This window comes from Myotis lucifugus, unplaced genomic scaffold (assembly GCF_000147115.1).
Source record: "Myotis lucifugus unplaced genomic scaffold, Myoluc2.0 scaffold_59, whole genome shotgun sequence".
NCBI classification, from domain to species: domain Eukaryota; kingdom Metazoa; phylum Chordata; class Mammalia; order Chiroptera; family Vespertilionidae; genus Myotis; species Myotis lucifugus.
In genome coordinates, this window is record NW_005871107.1 from 516,520 (window position 1) to 533,830 (window position 17,311).

Here is a 17,311-nt window from a genome sequence, read left to right on the forward strand (position 1 = left end):
ATTTTTTTTAATTTAACTTTAATATTGAAAGTATTACAAATGTTTTCCTTTTTTCCCCATTGATCCCCTTCACCCCGCCCTGCTCCCCAGGCCTTCACCACACTATTGTCTGTGTCCATGGCTATGCATATATGCATATAAATCATTTGTTTAATCTCTTCCCACCCCACACACACCCACCCCTTGTAACACAGGTTTTTATTTGTTTGTTTGTTTTTTAATTCAAGAAAGAAAAATGTTGGAAAATTGAAACAAATATATTATTATTTATATTGTTAACAAAGGGAAATTGATTAGAAGGAAATTTGTTAAAATGGCTAAACAGAAGATAAATATAATTTAAAATATCCACCACTTCTTTTTCAAAAACTTAACAATGGGACTGTGATATTATATTATACTAGAGGCCCAGTGCACGGATTCATGTACATTGAAAGGAAATTAATTAGAAGGTGTCTGGCAGGGTGGGACTGAGCAAGACGGGCCAGACACACCCTGGAGCCAACCTCTCACGGTCCCTCCCCAGCCAGATGCACCTGGGTTGGCACCGTGGTTCAAAGGGCATCTGTGGAGTGAGCAGGATCCCTCCTGCAGTTGGGGTCCCTCAGTCTGGCCTATGGGGATCAGGCCAAAACCGGCTCTCCAACATTCCTCGAGGAGTCCCGAGGACACTCTGCAAAGTTGCTGTCACTCCATAGCTCCTGCGATGAGTGTCTGCCCCCTGCTGGTCAGTGTGTGTCATAGCTACCAGCTGGTTGGCTGGTTGGCTGGTTGCTTAGGCTTTTCTATATATAGACTAGTAGTCCTGTGCACGAATCCGTGTGTCAGTAGGTAGCTGCCGCCCTCCTGTAGCTCCCCCCACCCCCCCTACCCCCTACTCCCTTCATAGCTTGCTGCCCTGCCCCCTCCTGTAGCTCTCCACAGCCTGCTTGTATCTCCCTGGCCCACCCTCCTGCTGATCCATGATCTGGCCGTTACCTGCTTGGTTGTTAGGCCTCAGGGTGTAATGGCTAATTAGCATATTCCTCTCTTATTATTTAGGATACCATGTCATAGTACCTAAAAAATACTTAAGATAAATTTAATAAGAAAAGTAAAAAACTTGAATGATAACCATAACATACTATTGAATATTGAAATAGGAATTTTAGGGGAATATAGGCAGACTTAGGGAATTTTTAGAATTGGAGGTCAATGGAAACAAAAAACACACACAGTGCTACAGACTGGGAGAAGTTACATTTCCATAACACAAGGGAGAGGCAACAGTTATATTTACATAAGACAAGGGAACTGGGAGTAGCCAAAAGGTCTATATTTACAAAATAAAGAAGGAGGAAGAAAGCCCGGAAGGAATAGGAGGACAATGAAGGAGGAGGGCCTCCGGAGTTACTATAGTAACCAATTCAAAAGGGAATATTGACCAATCAGAAGGAATATCAGGACATGGGGACTTGCAGCCTTTATAAACCATGGAAACAGGGAATCAGTGGGACTCTTCTCCCTCCCCATGTGGGAGTCTGTGCTGGGAGATTCTTTCCCTTTCCCACGTTGGAGTCTGTACTTGTTCTTCAATAAATCCCCACCTTTGCTATACAATCTTCAGTCCATGAATTCATTCTTTGATTCCAAGGGACAAAGAATCTGGGGAACACCGTGTGTTCCAGTCCAAAAATCATGTATTAATATTATAAAGTTGGACTTCAACAAATTAAAAGACATGGCATTTTCTTGGATTGCAACACTTTCCAAATTAATATATAAGTTTAATAAAATTTTAATGGGTGTTCCAGAGTGAGGAAGTAAAATAATACTAAAGTTCAAATGTATACATAAATGAATGACAAGATCCAATAAAATTTGGCATAACATAATTTGGCAAAATATAGCTTTGGACTTCTATCTTCATTGATATATTTTCTCATTTTAAAGCAGTGTTTCATTCATTTAATTAATGGTACTTTAAAATATTTTTTTTTATCTGGTTGGGAAATCAACCCTCCCCCTTTTTTTAAAAAAGAAAATTCTGCCAACAAACTCATAGATACAGACAATAGAATGGTGGTTTCGTAACCAGGGATTAGGTAGCGGAGGGTAAATTGGGTGAAGGGAGTGGAATATAGTAATGTTATTGTCATAACTAGCTAGTTGTTAAAGGGAAGGCTACACATTATAAGCATGGTCATCTGGGCAATGTCACCAGAAAGCCACAGTTCACTGATCCATTCCCTGCAAATCACTGGGGGAAAGAGGAACATATGGGCAGTGATGTAGGGAAGGTGCTTGTCTGTCAATCTAACTTGGGAACAATGATCATTGGCTAGAAGGGTGGACTGTAAGGCAAGCCCATGAAAATCTGTGAATACATAAAACTCAGACAAAGATATTCTCCCTCTCTTGTTCTTCTTGCTTCTGTCCTGCTTCCTTGCACTCACTTACGCTCCCCGCATAGCTATGTGGCCCTAGAAGGGACATGGACCACGGCCAGTGGACCTCACAAACAATTGACTGCAGCTGGGAACATAAGCTAACTCAGCCAGATGCTGGACTGGACTGGGCATGGATATGGAGCAGAAACCCTGGGCAGTGGCTTTAATCCTAGCTCTGCTGAAGGCAAATTGGGGCTTTTCCATGGTGGAACGGAGGGAGAGGGGACCTTGGAAGGGAACTCCCTTAACGTTACATCACCAATAGAACTTTCTATGATACCTCATCCTCCTGTGGGGGCCTCAGGAAACTCTTATTCCTGTGGCACCCCAAGAATTTCCCTTCACCAGCAATAGCTGGGGACATGGAGGGCACCCCACCAATAACAGAAACAGAAAAAGAATCAGACTTTGGTGGTAGCACACAGGTATAGAATTATGCTGTACACCTGAAATTTATAATGTTATTAACCAATGTTACCTCACTATGTGACAAAATTATAAAGTCTATAATAGAGAATTTCTAAAAAATAATAAGAGAAAAACATTTTAAATGAGAAAAAATATGAAAAGGTAAGTTAAAGAAGAAAGTGCTAATAACAATGAAACTATGTTCAATCATCTTCAAAGTTAGAAAAAATGCAATGAAAGTAATTATGAAATATCATTTCTCACTCATCTCATTGTCAAAAATCAGATCAGGAATTCCTATTTATATTAGAAATGTGGTAAATGAAGGCACCTATGTATTATTGTTAACCTACATTTTTACATTTTGGGAAAGCCATTAAGTTATTATCTCTTAAAACTACTAGTAAAATGTATAAGGGTTCCATTCAACATTTCCAAGTTGAGAATATATATCATAGGACAAAGGCATTAATATTTATGTTTTGTACTTATTAGTTTAGAAACCATCTGAATATTTGAGACAGGCTATGCTTGCGAATATATGTAGCAGCAATAAGAATAATGAGTTAGCCCAGCCAGTGTGGCTCAGTGGTTGAGCACTGACCTATGAACCAAGAGGTCATGGTTCAATTCCTAGTCAGGGTATATGCCCAGTGTGGGGCATGCAGGAGGCAGCCAATCAATGATTCTCTCTCATCATTGATGTTTCTATCTCTCTCTCCCACTCCCTTCCTCTCTGAAATCAACAAAAATATATTTAAAAAATAATAATAATGAGTTAAATCTGTGCCATTTTATTTAAAGAAATATCTCAATCAATTTTTATGGTAAAAATATTTATTCTAGAGATATTTTCATAATACAGTTTATGTAAAAACAACAATAAAAATCTACATATATGTTTCACATGTATTTATTTCTATGCATAATGAACAAAGACAAAGTTATTCCATACCTTTATTTGGGGAGCACAGATAAGCACAATGTAATGAATAAATAATAAAAAAAAGAACAAGACCTTAAAACTAATTGGAAAAGTCATTAAGATTCAAAAGACTGAAACATAATATGGTACCATTTTTTTAACATACTAAATGTGGTAATTTCTGTAATGCTAGATGAATGAAACTGTTTGCCAATAATACATTGACAGTATTTTTCTCTAATGGTGAAATTCATTTAATATATTTTTTCTCCCATAAAACTTCCTCTATTGTTTGATTTTTTTCAAAATAGTTATGATACGTGTTAATATTTATGTATTTCATATTAAAATATGTACATATTTTTTTTAAATAAGTCTACCATGAAATTCATTTTGCCACATCTAACAGTTTCATGTTGAAAAAACCCCAATATAAATAATTACCTTGAGAGCCCACTGGGACATTTTCACATAAACTAGCATATTTTATTAGGAGATATATATATATATATATATATATATATATACATATCATATACATATATATGTATATATGTGTGTGTGTACATTTTTTCACACACAAACACACATATACTAGTCTATGCATATACATATGTATGTATATACACATATATATACTAGTATATATTTGTACACATATACACAAATTTTTAAATATCCACTAGCATAAATAGAAAGAAAAAAGCATAAATATTAGTAAGCCTAATTGGGGGCTTTAAAAAAATGGATTGTGGAGGTAGGTAGAAGAAGTTTTAAAGAAGACAGCTAAATGAGATTTGAATGGACATGTGGAAGGACAATGTTTTCTCAAAGTGAGTTGTAAATATTGAAGGGAAAGATAAAAAAACAACAACACAGGTGCTTTTAGATAGAAAGGAAAATAGAAAAGCAATGACTCTTCAGATTCAGTGTGCATCAGAATTACTTGGAGAACTTGCATGGGAAAATACAGATCGCTGCGCTTCATCCCCAGAGCTTCTGATTCAGCAGGGTGGGGCCTAGGGGTAGGTACCTCTACTTTCCAAGGGAAATCATTGAAAACAACACAGAAGCCTAGTTGCCCTGATGCATTTGCAGACAAAATGCAGAAGACTGGTTTGACTGCAAATTAACTTCCAAAACAGAGACTGAGAACTTACTTCTGACACAAATTGTTTGTTTTGACATGCTTGCACAGTACAATTGTTCCTGTTCCTTCTTTGTTTTTCCTATATTGTTGTTCTGTTTTGTTTTTGTCAACTAATTCTGAAAGAGTAATCTCCCCCACTGAAGCAGGTTTCTTAAGACACTGAGATAAAGCTTTTCTATTTCAGTTCCTCTAACCAAATTTGAAATTGTCTACCCTTCCTGTTTAACTGACTGAGATAATGTTATTCCCAAATTTTATTTTCTCCAGCTGAATCAGGAGTGCACATTTCTTACATATAATTCTTATTCTACTGAAATAAAAAACTCCTAAGTAATGTGTTTCCCCCTAAATTTGAATGAGCATCTTTTATAGCTTAGAATATTGCTTAATTTCCTGTAAATTGGGTTCCTGGATCATGTGTGTGTGTGTGTGTGTGTGTGTGTGTGTGTGTGTGTGCACGCTTCCCCACACCAACAAGCAATTAATTCTCAGATACCAGCAGAGTGTCTGAGAATTCAACTCAATTCTGACACTATCTACCTGGAGATAGCAGATCACACAGGTTAAGGGCTTAGTCCTACAAGATTGCTGCTCCTTTCAGATGCCAGTCACAAGCCCAAGCTGTTACCTGTTACTTCAAATGAACTGGTGATAAATGAAATGTTCCCAAGACCCCTTCCATCCTTGGTTTGATTAATTAGCTAAAACTGTTCACAGAACTTAGAGAAACATTTCACTTACTAGGTCACTAGTTTATTATAAAAGGATATAACTCAGAAATAGCAAGATGAGAGAGAAGCACAGGGCAAGGTATGGGGAAAGGGTACAGAGCTCCCATACCCTCTCCAGGTAATTCGAAATCCAGGCATTTTCACATGTTCCCCAAACAGGGAATTCTTTGATCTCTGTCCTCCTGGGTTTTTATGGAGGTTTCATTACATAGCTATGATCAATTAAATCATTGGCCATTGGTGATCAATTCAACCTCCAGGCCTTCTGCAGTCCCCCTGAGGTGAGGGTGGGTGGAAGGGACTGAAATTTTCAACCCTTTGTTCACTTGGTTGGCTCCACTGGCCAACCTTTTGGTGCTTTTCAAAAGTCACTCATTAGCATAAAAAAGACACTTTTTATCACTCTGAACACTTAGGATATTCTAAGTGTTTTGGAAGCTGTGAGCCAGGAACTATGGGCAAAGAACAAATATATATAAGAAATATATATATTTCTTATAAATCACAGTAGCACAACCATGTTTCTCTACAACTAGTATTCCTGCAGAAATACAACTAGCATCTCTAGAATTCTAGAATTTAATTAGTATTCTAATTTCATTTTAATAATATATTCAAATGTCTTAATATAATGGTGTAGAAACTTCATTTCTTTAATATGACCTTTTCTCATTGTTTTCCTTTTGATTCAAACTGGCCTCACCCAGCACCCTGACTCACCTGCCTCCTTCTCCCTTGCAAGACCACTCCCTTTATCTTTAAGCCCTAAGAACATTTGGGCTCTGATCTGCATTAAATAATCTTAGGAACAAAGCCTCCGATCTGTCCATCTCAGAGATGGAATTTCAGTTAGACTAGAGATAACATTGAGGCTCAGTTGTGTTTCAGCTCCAGGCCCAGAAAAGCAGTGAAACCAGACAAATCGAGACCATGGCTGACATCAGGACCAGATGCTCTGACCCCCTACTCTAGCACTGACCCATCAGTAGAGACCATGACCCTGACCATGCCCCTAACTTCCTTAGTCACCATGATTAATGGTTTTCCCCTGGAAGCCATCTGAGAGCCAGGTCTTTGAGCATTAGCTCACCTGTCTCCCATCAGGGTGGGCTACTTACTGAAAATAAACACTTATTGTCTTTGCTACAAGCTCCTGTTTGGGTCTCATAGGACTTTGATGTGCACAGGCAAAAAAATAGACCCCTTCATTCTGACAACATTCAAACTTAAAAATTATAAAAATAAATAATAGTACAATGCTCTACTCCCATTACTATACTCTGACAACTAGTTTTCGCAGATAAGCGTTTTATTTGTATCACTTCTAAGTTTTAAATATACACTTAATATTTAAATACAAATACAGTTGACCCTTGAGCATGGGTTTGAACTACATGTGTCAAATTATATGTGGATTTTTTCAATAAATAATGTAAATGTATTTTCTCTTCTCATTATTTCCTTTAAGACACTTTCTCTTTTTTTCTAGCTTGTTTTATTGTTAGAATATAGTATATAATAATATAACATACAAACTAGGTGCTAATCAACTATTTAAGTTATTGGTAAGGCTTCATCTAGTCAACAGTAGGCTATTAGTAGTTAAGTCAAAAGGTATATGTGGATTTTCAGCTGGGGAGATCAGCACTTTTAACCTCTAAGTTGTTCAAGAGTTGATTGTATATATACACACACAAAAATGTATATGCCCATTGCATTTACATTTAGTATAAATTGGAAATCTTTCAAGTTAGCAGTAAAATTTTACTTGAAATTCAAGTGAATATCTACATAAATTTGGGAAAAATTGACATTTAACACTATTTAATCTTCCAATATATAAGCATAGCACCTCCTTCATTTCTTAAGGTCTACTTGTATTTATTTTAGCTATCTTTTGTAGTTTTCTACATATTTTGTTCAGTGTTTTTTCTAACTAATGAATTTTTTATTATTGTGTTAAAAACATATCACAAAATTTACCCAATTATTATTATTTTAAATGTAAAGTACAGTGTTGGGTAACTATATGCATTCCTGTACAGCAGGTCTCCGGATATAAACTCGCAATTATTAGGATTAAGATATTTATCTAGAACCTTCAAAACACTGATAGAATTAACCACAATGATTTGGACTGAGAGCAATATAAGTTGATCTGTCAATATATACCAATTATTGACTTATTGCCTCTCAAAATTCACCTTTTAGTATCTGGCATATAACTGAACTCTTAAGCCTTTCTCCTTTACAATGAATACTAGCATTATCTGCATAGTGTTCCAAAAGAATATAATTGGAAAAAAGGGTGTTTCTCATTGTGGTGTGTCCTGTGTGTTCTGTTTTTTATTCCTTCAGCAAGTTGTTTAGAGGTGCAGGTATGTGGAGACATCTAGTGGTGACCTGTCCCAACTGCATGCCCAAAGTCCCTCAACAACCATAGACTGTCCGAACTTGGATTCTGGGACCACCTTCCCAAAGTACTTCCAAAGCAGTCACACCTAACTCCAGACCTTGCATGTACAACAGAGCCTCAGTTCATGTGTCTGCCAGCCTTGGCTTGCTTGTACCTTACACGGTTATTTCCTGCTTGACTGGCTATGGTAGACCAGCTCTGCCACCCAACAAACATCTCTGCTCATCAGCCAAACAAACACACCTTCTCCAGTGAGGTCCAAAACCCAGCCTTGGGAATAGGAAGCTTTCCTTTTAAAATTGTTCTCTCTCGGGTATGCTCCCTTAGCCCTAGTTTGACTTTTTGAATTATCTTTATATTTTAATAATCTCCTCTCATTTACTTAATAATTCTTTACACCCCTTTTAGATTACTGTGTAGGTTGTCTCCTATTTAAATTCAGACTGATACATCATGTATCTCTTTTGTAAAAGAAGACACAGATTTCAAAGACGATAGAAGGCATTTCTTTTCACTCAATGGACTCGGGCTCCAAAGAAGATTAGAATTAGAAATTAGGCCACACTCCTGCACTAAGACTTGGGGAGTTTTCCCACATCTAATCTTGTCTATGGTGAGCAACACACTGCTTCTCAAAGACTATGAATTCTAGATTGGTACTTGTTTTCAAATATAAAATCAATTCTAAATTTTTAAATTAAAATAACTTGCTATAATAGAATTTACTATAGCACATTATTCTACATAAGGCCAGTCTTTTTAATATTATTATATATTTTTTATTTTAGATTACATTATTGTGGCTTTAAAATAGGTATCTTCTGATGCCATATCTATTTAGGTTAGAAAGAATTGACATATGCTATATTGAAAGTGCCTTATAGCCCTAACCGGTTTGGCTCAGTGGATAGATCGTCGGCCTGTAGACTAAAGGGTCCCAGGTTCGATTCCGGTCAAGGGCATGTACCTTGGTTGCGGGCACATCCCCAGTAGGGAGTGTGCAGGAGGCAGCTGATCGATGTTTCTCTCTCATTGATGTTTCTAACTCTCTATCTGTAAAAAAAATCAATAAAATATATATTTTTTAAAAGTGCCTTATAAATAAAACTCTCTCTAAAGCTAGAAATAAAAGAACTGTTTGTAATTTACATCATCTTTTTATATGCATCATCTTGTTTAAAAGTCTAATTCCATTGAAACAATTATTCAGTAAAGTGCTTGTGAGCCATTAACAGAGTCTGCAACAAAAATACATATTATGAAGTCTTAAAGTTTAATCCATTTAGAACTATGTCTATTTTCTTAGTCTTTGTCTTTTTTTTTACTTTTATGCTATTTTGGTTTGCTTATTTGGATTTTGTTCATTTAAAATGTATACTATGATTGATGTTTTTGCTTAGATCTAGAAATTTTATGCTTTGTTTAGATCTAGAAATTTTATGATGGACACATTTTGACCACTTTAAAAATAAATCGATTTCTTTCTTCTAAAGAGAGACATTTTAAGTTTGAACTCAACTTCCTGATAAATATCTTTATTAAACCATTTCTATTAGCTTTACCTTTCCTTATAAACAGGCATGAAGACTGGCATACAAATAAATTTATAGTTGAATTAAATTAATATTGAAATAACCCTCAGTTTTAGCAAATACAACCCTCATCTTCATTTCAATTTACTATTAAAGATAAATGTCTATATTGCTCACTGATTTATATTTCTGTTGTTTTTTGTATTTTTTTATTTAGTTAAATCCATTGTCTCGTGATCATTATCATTATGTTCATTGCCTTACATGGATGATTTGTTTATTTATCTTTATTAATGTATTGATATGTTGCTTATATATCAGCAGAATTTGTGATTATTTGAATTACTTTAATGAATTATCTTAGATTATTTTCTTTTGCTTCCCAATATCTGGGAAATACATGTTGTAATTAGATACATATGATTATTTTTATATCATTATTTATTACATTACAAACTACAATGAGGAGCCCTTTATTCTCATCAATCTGATTTTCTTTACCTATAACTATGATGACCATACATCAAAATTTTGCTCTGATGGACCCACTTTACTCCAGTTATCCTGACAATTACTAATACTTCCCTTCACTGTCAAATTTTGGAAATTAAACAATAAATTTTATGGCCACCCTACCAATAATCATTATGGTAATATTTTTCTTTCTAATATTACATATAGTAGAATAAATGACTAGACTGTTTTCTATCTATGACATCTGATTTTTAGAAGGAATTTAAGAAGATAGCATTTGCAAATTTCAGTTATTTTAATTCAAACATAAATCTTGGCAAGAAGGTTATTGGTAAGAGGCTCATGCCCTTCCCTACCTGTAGCCATTTGGACCTAGTGTGATAAAGGGCCAAACTGGATACGGATGGTAACATCTATCTGTATGGTTGCTGTTTATTTCCATGGTCAATAGAACAATGATTTCCTTTGTTCAAGAGTCCTGCCTCTTGCCTCTGAATAGGACTGGAAAGCCATTGCAATTTGCACAGGGCATCAAGTCAGTTGTCTATTAATCACTTACATATGTTCCCACATACTGGTATTCAAACACTGATAAGCAGTGATTTGAACAGTCCTAGAGTAGTAAGGAGAGAAACAGGCTAACTAACGAAATTTTATAATCTGCTCCTGCATAATCAGGTTCCTGTGTACAAATTTCATTTTGAACTGGTACTATTTCTCCTAATTTTCTTTTTAGTGAAATTTTGTCAAGCCCTTTCATTCTCTGACCTTTCAAAATCTATTTTATACTAAATACTTCTCCTCTCCTCGAGACATAGTTTAAACGAGTTGCCTGACAGATCATTTAGCACCGTCCCACTGCTTTGCCAAACCTTTCAAGTACAGAGGTTACCTCATGCTGATTTAATTATTTTATGATCAACTTAGTCTCCAAGTCCCATTCTGAAATTAGGAAGGGGCTACTCTAACATAATTCCCTCCCAATCGAAAGAATCTCACTGGGTTCACATTGAAAGGAATCAGACAAACCTCCATTTCTCCATTTTCATGAGAAACAAAGGAATACCAATACAGTTGTTTCTAAGCAACAATTAACTGTGAATGCAAAAGTGTAGGCATCAATATACTCTAATCCACTATAACTAATTCACTGTAGCAGAGGGCTACAGAGTATAACAGAACTACTCCATTTGGTACCCAGATCCACTCATAAGAGCCAGAAAGGTATTGTTACCTGTCAGAGCAATACAGATTGTGTATCAAAAAAATGTACACTTGAAACCTATATGATCCTAATAACCAATGTCATCCTGATAAATTTAATTTAAAACATTTTTTAAAAGCAAAAACAGAAGAGCATACCATTCATAATGAAACTGACTCTCTCCCACTCTGCAGATGTATGAGGATGGCAGACTGAGGATCCAGGTACATCCACCCCTGAAGCTCTTCTCAAGCCTGCGTCACCTGAAAAGAACATCTCGTAGGCGCCATGTTATAGGGACATTTTTAGCTGCTGAGATGTGCATTCTGAAAAATCTCTGTATTAATTATAACACATGCCAGTCTCACAGGAAACTCCGTAAGTCATACGTAAAGGAGGTTTTATTCCATTTCCGTGTACTTTGTTAGAACCAGTGGATATAAAACTTATACTGATATTTTCTTTAATATGAAGATTTCTGTTATAATACTAGTAGCCCTGCTCACGAATCCAGTAGCTCGCAGCCGCCCTCCTGTAGCTCCCCCCTCCCCTCTCATAGCTTGCTGCCCCACCCTCCTGCTGATCCGGTCGTGATGCGGTTGGTCTTTACACTTCACCATTTGCATATCACATCTTTATTATATAGGATTTTATTAAAGTAGGGAGATTAAGCTTTATCATTTTTAACTTTATAAAGATTTTTATATACTTTCCCTACGGTAAAATAATTATTTAATATGTTGAAATTCACATAATATAAAATTAATGATTTTAAAGTGAACAAGTCAATAACACTTAGTGCATTTACAATGTTGTGAAACCACCAACCCTATCTGGTTCCAAGACATCTCCTTCATCCCAGGTAAAACCTCCTACCAATTAGCAATTTCTACCCAATCCCTCCTCCTAGCCCCTGGCACCTCTTGGTGATCTGCAGTCTATCTGTATGCATTTATCTATTCCGGATATTTTATATTAATTATATCATACCATATGTGACCTTTTATGTGCCTTTCACATAGGATAATGTTTTAGAGGTTCATCCATATTGCAACATGTATCAGTACTTCATTCCTTTTATAGTTGGATGATATTTTATTTTCTGCATATACAACAATTTGTTTATACATTATTTGATGGACATTTGAGTTATCTTCACATTTTGGCTATTGTGGATTGTGTTTCAATAAGCACACAAGGACATATACTTGTTTCCAATTATATATATGTAGGAGTAGATTTGTTGTGCTATATGGTAATTTTACATTTAAAATTTGGGGGACTGCCAACTTTTTCCTACAGCTGTAGAAACATTTTGCATTTTCACTAGCAATGTACAAGGGTTCAAATTTTCCACCTCCTCATCAGGACTTAATTATTTTCTATTTTTTATATGCAGCCTAGTAAGTGAAATTCGTACATCACTGGGGTTTTGCATTGCATTACTAGTTGTCTGAGTGTTTTGATCATGAAAGTATTTAGGACATCTGTTGTGTAGTCTGTATACATTTAAAATTGTTATATTTTTTATGATTTCACCTTTTTTTAATGTCCTTTGTGTTATAACAATTTTTGACTTAAAATCTATCTTGTCTAACATTAGTATAGCCACCTCAGATTTCTTTTGATTACTATGTTTTTGAAATTTCTTTTTCCATGTTTTTATTTTCAACCTATATGTGTTTTGTATATAAAAATAATTTTTTAAATATATTTTTATTGATTTCAGAGAGGAAAGAAGAGGGAGAGAGAGATAGAAACATCAATGATGAGAGAGAATCATTGATTGGCTGCCTCCTGCACACCCCCCAATGGGGATCGAGCCCGCAACCCAGGCATGTGTCCTTGGCCGGAATCGAACCTGGGACCCTTCAGTCCACAGGCCGATGCTCTATCCACCGAGCCAAACCGGGTAGGGCTATAAAAATAATTTTAGATATAGTATATAGTTGGGTTATTATTTTTATCCATTCTACCAATGGGTGTTTTGCTTGATGAGTTTAACATATCTAAATTTAAAGTAATTACTTTATAAGAAGTACTTATTGCCATTTTGTTGTTTTCTATATGGCATATATATTTGTCCTGATTTCCTTCATTACTACATTGTTTTGTGTTCAGTTGATTTTTGTAATTTTCTTTTATGTTTTCTTTTAATTTACTTTTGTGTATAATTTTTAGATATTTTCTTAGTGCGAATGTAAATGATATTGTGCTTTTTAATTTCAAATTCCACTTGTTCATTCCTGGTACATAGGAAACCAATTGACTTTTATATATTAAGTTTTATATTGCAGCCTAGCTATAATTGCTTATTGGTTCCAGGCATTTTTTTTTGTCATTGTTGCTGTTGAATTTTTTGGATTTTCTATATAGAAGTTCATGTCATCTGTGAACAAAACAATTTTGTGACTTTCTTTCCTGTCTGTGTACCTTTTTTTTTTCTTGGTTGTAATACTAAATTAGATAGGACTTCCAGTTTGATGTTGAAAAGCAGTGGTGAGAAGGGAAACTCTTTTTGTTTCTGTTCTTAGGAGATAAGTTTTAAATTTCTTACTATTAAATATTATGTTATCTGTAAAATTTTTATCTAGATTTTCTTAAGTTGAAAAAGTTCTCTATTTCTCATTTTTATCATGAATGGGTGTTGGATTTTGTCAAATGCTTTTTCTGCACCTATTGGTAGGATCATATACATTTATCTTTCAACTTTTTAATGTGATGGATTATATTAATTGATTTTTGAATGTTGAACCAGTGTTGCAAACCGGGGTTAAATCCCATTTGGTCATAGTGTATAATTCTTTTTATCCATTGTTATATTTGATTTGTTAATATTTTGTTGAGAATTTTTGCATATATGTTCATGAGAGATATTGGTATGTAGGTTTTTTTATTATTATTCTTGTAATGTTTTTGTCTGGTTTTGATATTAGGCCTCCTACAATGAGTTAGGAAGTGTACTTTTGCTTCTCTTCTTTGAAATTGCAGAGAATTGGTATAATTTCTTCCTTAAATGTGTGGTAGAACTCACTGGTGCTTTATTTTTTGGAAAGTTATTAATTATTGATTCTATTTTGCAATAGATGTAAACCTATCCAGATTATTTCTTATTGTGTGTATTTTAGCAGAGATGTCTTTAAAGAATTGGTTCTTTATATGCTTTGTGATTTTATTTTGATAACAAAATAGTTGAATATTATAATGTGATAAATCTGGCAATGAAAGGCTCTTTATTCCCCAGTGTTTGCTATTGTTGATTATTGTAGGCTGTAGCTTATGTTGTTTTTGTTATTTTTTTTGGTGTTTCTTTTTTCAAACAATTTTTGCAAAAACTATCGTCCTTGGAGTATGTTTTGAATGGATTCTCTGTTCCTTTAGTTTGTGTTCAGCTAGTGTTTTGACAGAGAATCCCTCGAATGCCAGGAACAAAACAAAACAAAATATGCCTCCCCCAGCCTTTGACAATTGACTCTGTGAATGAGATTCTGCTTTCACACTTGGCCAGGTGGTTTATATTTCTGCTTTAGCTTTCATCTCGTGCTTTCCCCAAACCGAGAGTTCAGCCAGTTGTAAACATTTAGAGTTCTTCCAGGTCTTTTCTGATTGTGCATTCTGTCGTGGGCATACGCAGGGCCTACCATTTCCTCGTATATACTTTTAATGCCGTATTTTTCCAAAGACACTCTCTCCTCAGTTAGTTCTCTCAGGCTTTATACAGTCTATTGCATAGCTCACCTGCAATCTTTTGCCACAGATGACAGACTGCAAGTTTTTCATTTGACTTCACATTTTCAAGTAATTTCTGTTGTTTGTCTACCCTGAATGAGTTCTAAGGTAGGTGAAAGAGAGACAAGCATCTTGCCTTGGTCCTTCAGGTAATCTCTAGAAGACACAAACATAATAATTTGTGAATAAGATCTGCCATGGACCCCCCAGACCTGGGGACCATTGAGCCCTGCCTACTCCACCATTTTGTTCTCCCTGTAATTGTAAAGGGTACTTTTTCATGAATCTAGAGTAGGTTTGTTTTAATCATTTGAATCGCCATAGTGCTTTGAATCTCTCCAAGGCTCTGGCCACAATTTAGTGTGTTTTATAGTTATGTATGCACCCAAAGAGTAAGACTGAAAGCTATTTAGGAACAGTGATTGTTTCTAATGTATCTTTTTCTTCCCTATCACTGAACACATGGTAAGGCTAAAAATAGGATTTAATTGTGAATTAATTTTCATGTGCTTATGTATATTATAGAGTCATTAGTAAAACTTTTCAACATGAGTTAAATGTGAGTTTCAGATAATCTGAAAAAAGTATGAGATTTTAAAACATGTGTATCAATATTACATTCCACTTGATATACTGTCTACTTTGATCTATCACCTCAGGAAAGTAGAATCAAATTAATTCTGTCTTCTATGATACTACAACTATATTTAATATTTTCTATCACACTGTGGTCAGCTGCTATGTGCTGTAAACAGTATGACATTTTTAATTTTAAGAACAGAGCTGTATACACACTTATTAAAATTACTCAACATATACTTCATTGAATTCTCTATTTTCTTTATAATGAAATCTGTAAATTCATAATTTCAACTATAATTTCAACTATTTCATCAATTGCAACTAATCATGTGTGTCATCAGCTCTGTTATATTTATCTAATTGTTACTGCTTGCAAATCACATGGCTTTTACTGACAATCTCTTGGCTCAAATTGTTAGTTTCTCATTATTCTTATGCCTACATCTTCCTTAACCTTCAGCAATAATGTCATATTTCTCCTGTGTCATGGAGTGTCTGCAGACTGAATTAGCTGCCCCTTCTTTTGAGCCTAAGTAGCATTCTTAACTGAACTGAGTCCTAATTTTATCCTATTCTATTTTACCCTATTTGTTTATTTGCTTAATTATTTAAAGGTGCTAAGGTTCCTGGGCTGGAGTTCTGACTTTGCCATTCACTTAAAGCCACAAACAATAAAAACATAACGCATTTGGTATAATAGCCAAAGTATGACAAGTTTCTTTAAGAGTTTAATTTGATTGTAATACATTGCTTGTTAAACCTTCCTCTCAGGACTAGGGAACCTTTTTTCAGCCAAGGGCCATTTGAATATTTGGAATATCATTTGTGGGCCATACAAAATTATCAACTTAAAAATTAGCCTGCTATATTTGGTCAAACATTTCATTCACACCTAATGCCTTGGCAGGGCCAGACCACATGATTTCGCAGGCCTTTTACCACCTGCAGGCCGAATGTCCCCACCCCTTCAAGGGGTGTCATATCTGTTTTTATTTGATGCTCTGCATCTAACTTTGAGAGAGAGAAACAACAACAACAACAGAAACAAGTACTTCTACATCTTACCTTGTTACTCTATTCCAGTCCCTCACTGCCTGCTCTGACCTGGGAATATCATCATATTTTGGACCTAAAAACATAAATAATAAAGGCTATATTCTAGCTGGTATCTTTTTATTCACAATATAGTAGATTCCCTTTTCCTCAAATTGAGCCATAAATAGAGGGTACTTTGTTTTACATACCAATTTAGTACATAGGGGAGCAAGTATTAACTAAAATAAAAATTAGTTTGATTGAGTAGATGTCAGGGTTCAAAATAAATGTTTTAGTGATATCTTTCATAGTCCAAATTTTCTTCCTGCCATACATAAGTGTGTATATAATTTCTTTTAAACATATTATACTTTAAAATTAATAACCATCTAATATTCTAGCATCTTATCAAATATTATCATATTTAGTAGAATTGAAAGAAAATATCATTAGATATAAAAAAAATTTGTATTAATACTAAATTAATACAAAGTTTGCAGCATAAATCCTTATATCAATTATTTGTATTTTGGTGTGAATTAAAGAAATGTGTAGCTCCCAAATGTTGAATCATGAGACACTAGCTATTTTCATCTTCTTGGACCTATTTGAAAATAATGTTCTGCTACTATGTTAAATCAAATTCATTTCAGTTAAATTTTATTTTAATAAGTTTTTGATCTCCTACTAAATGCT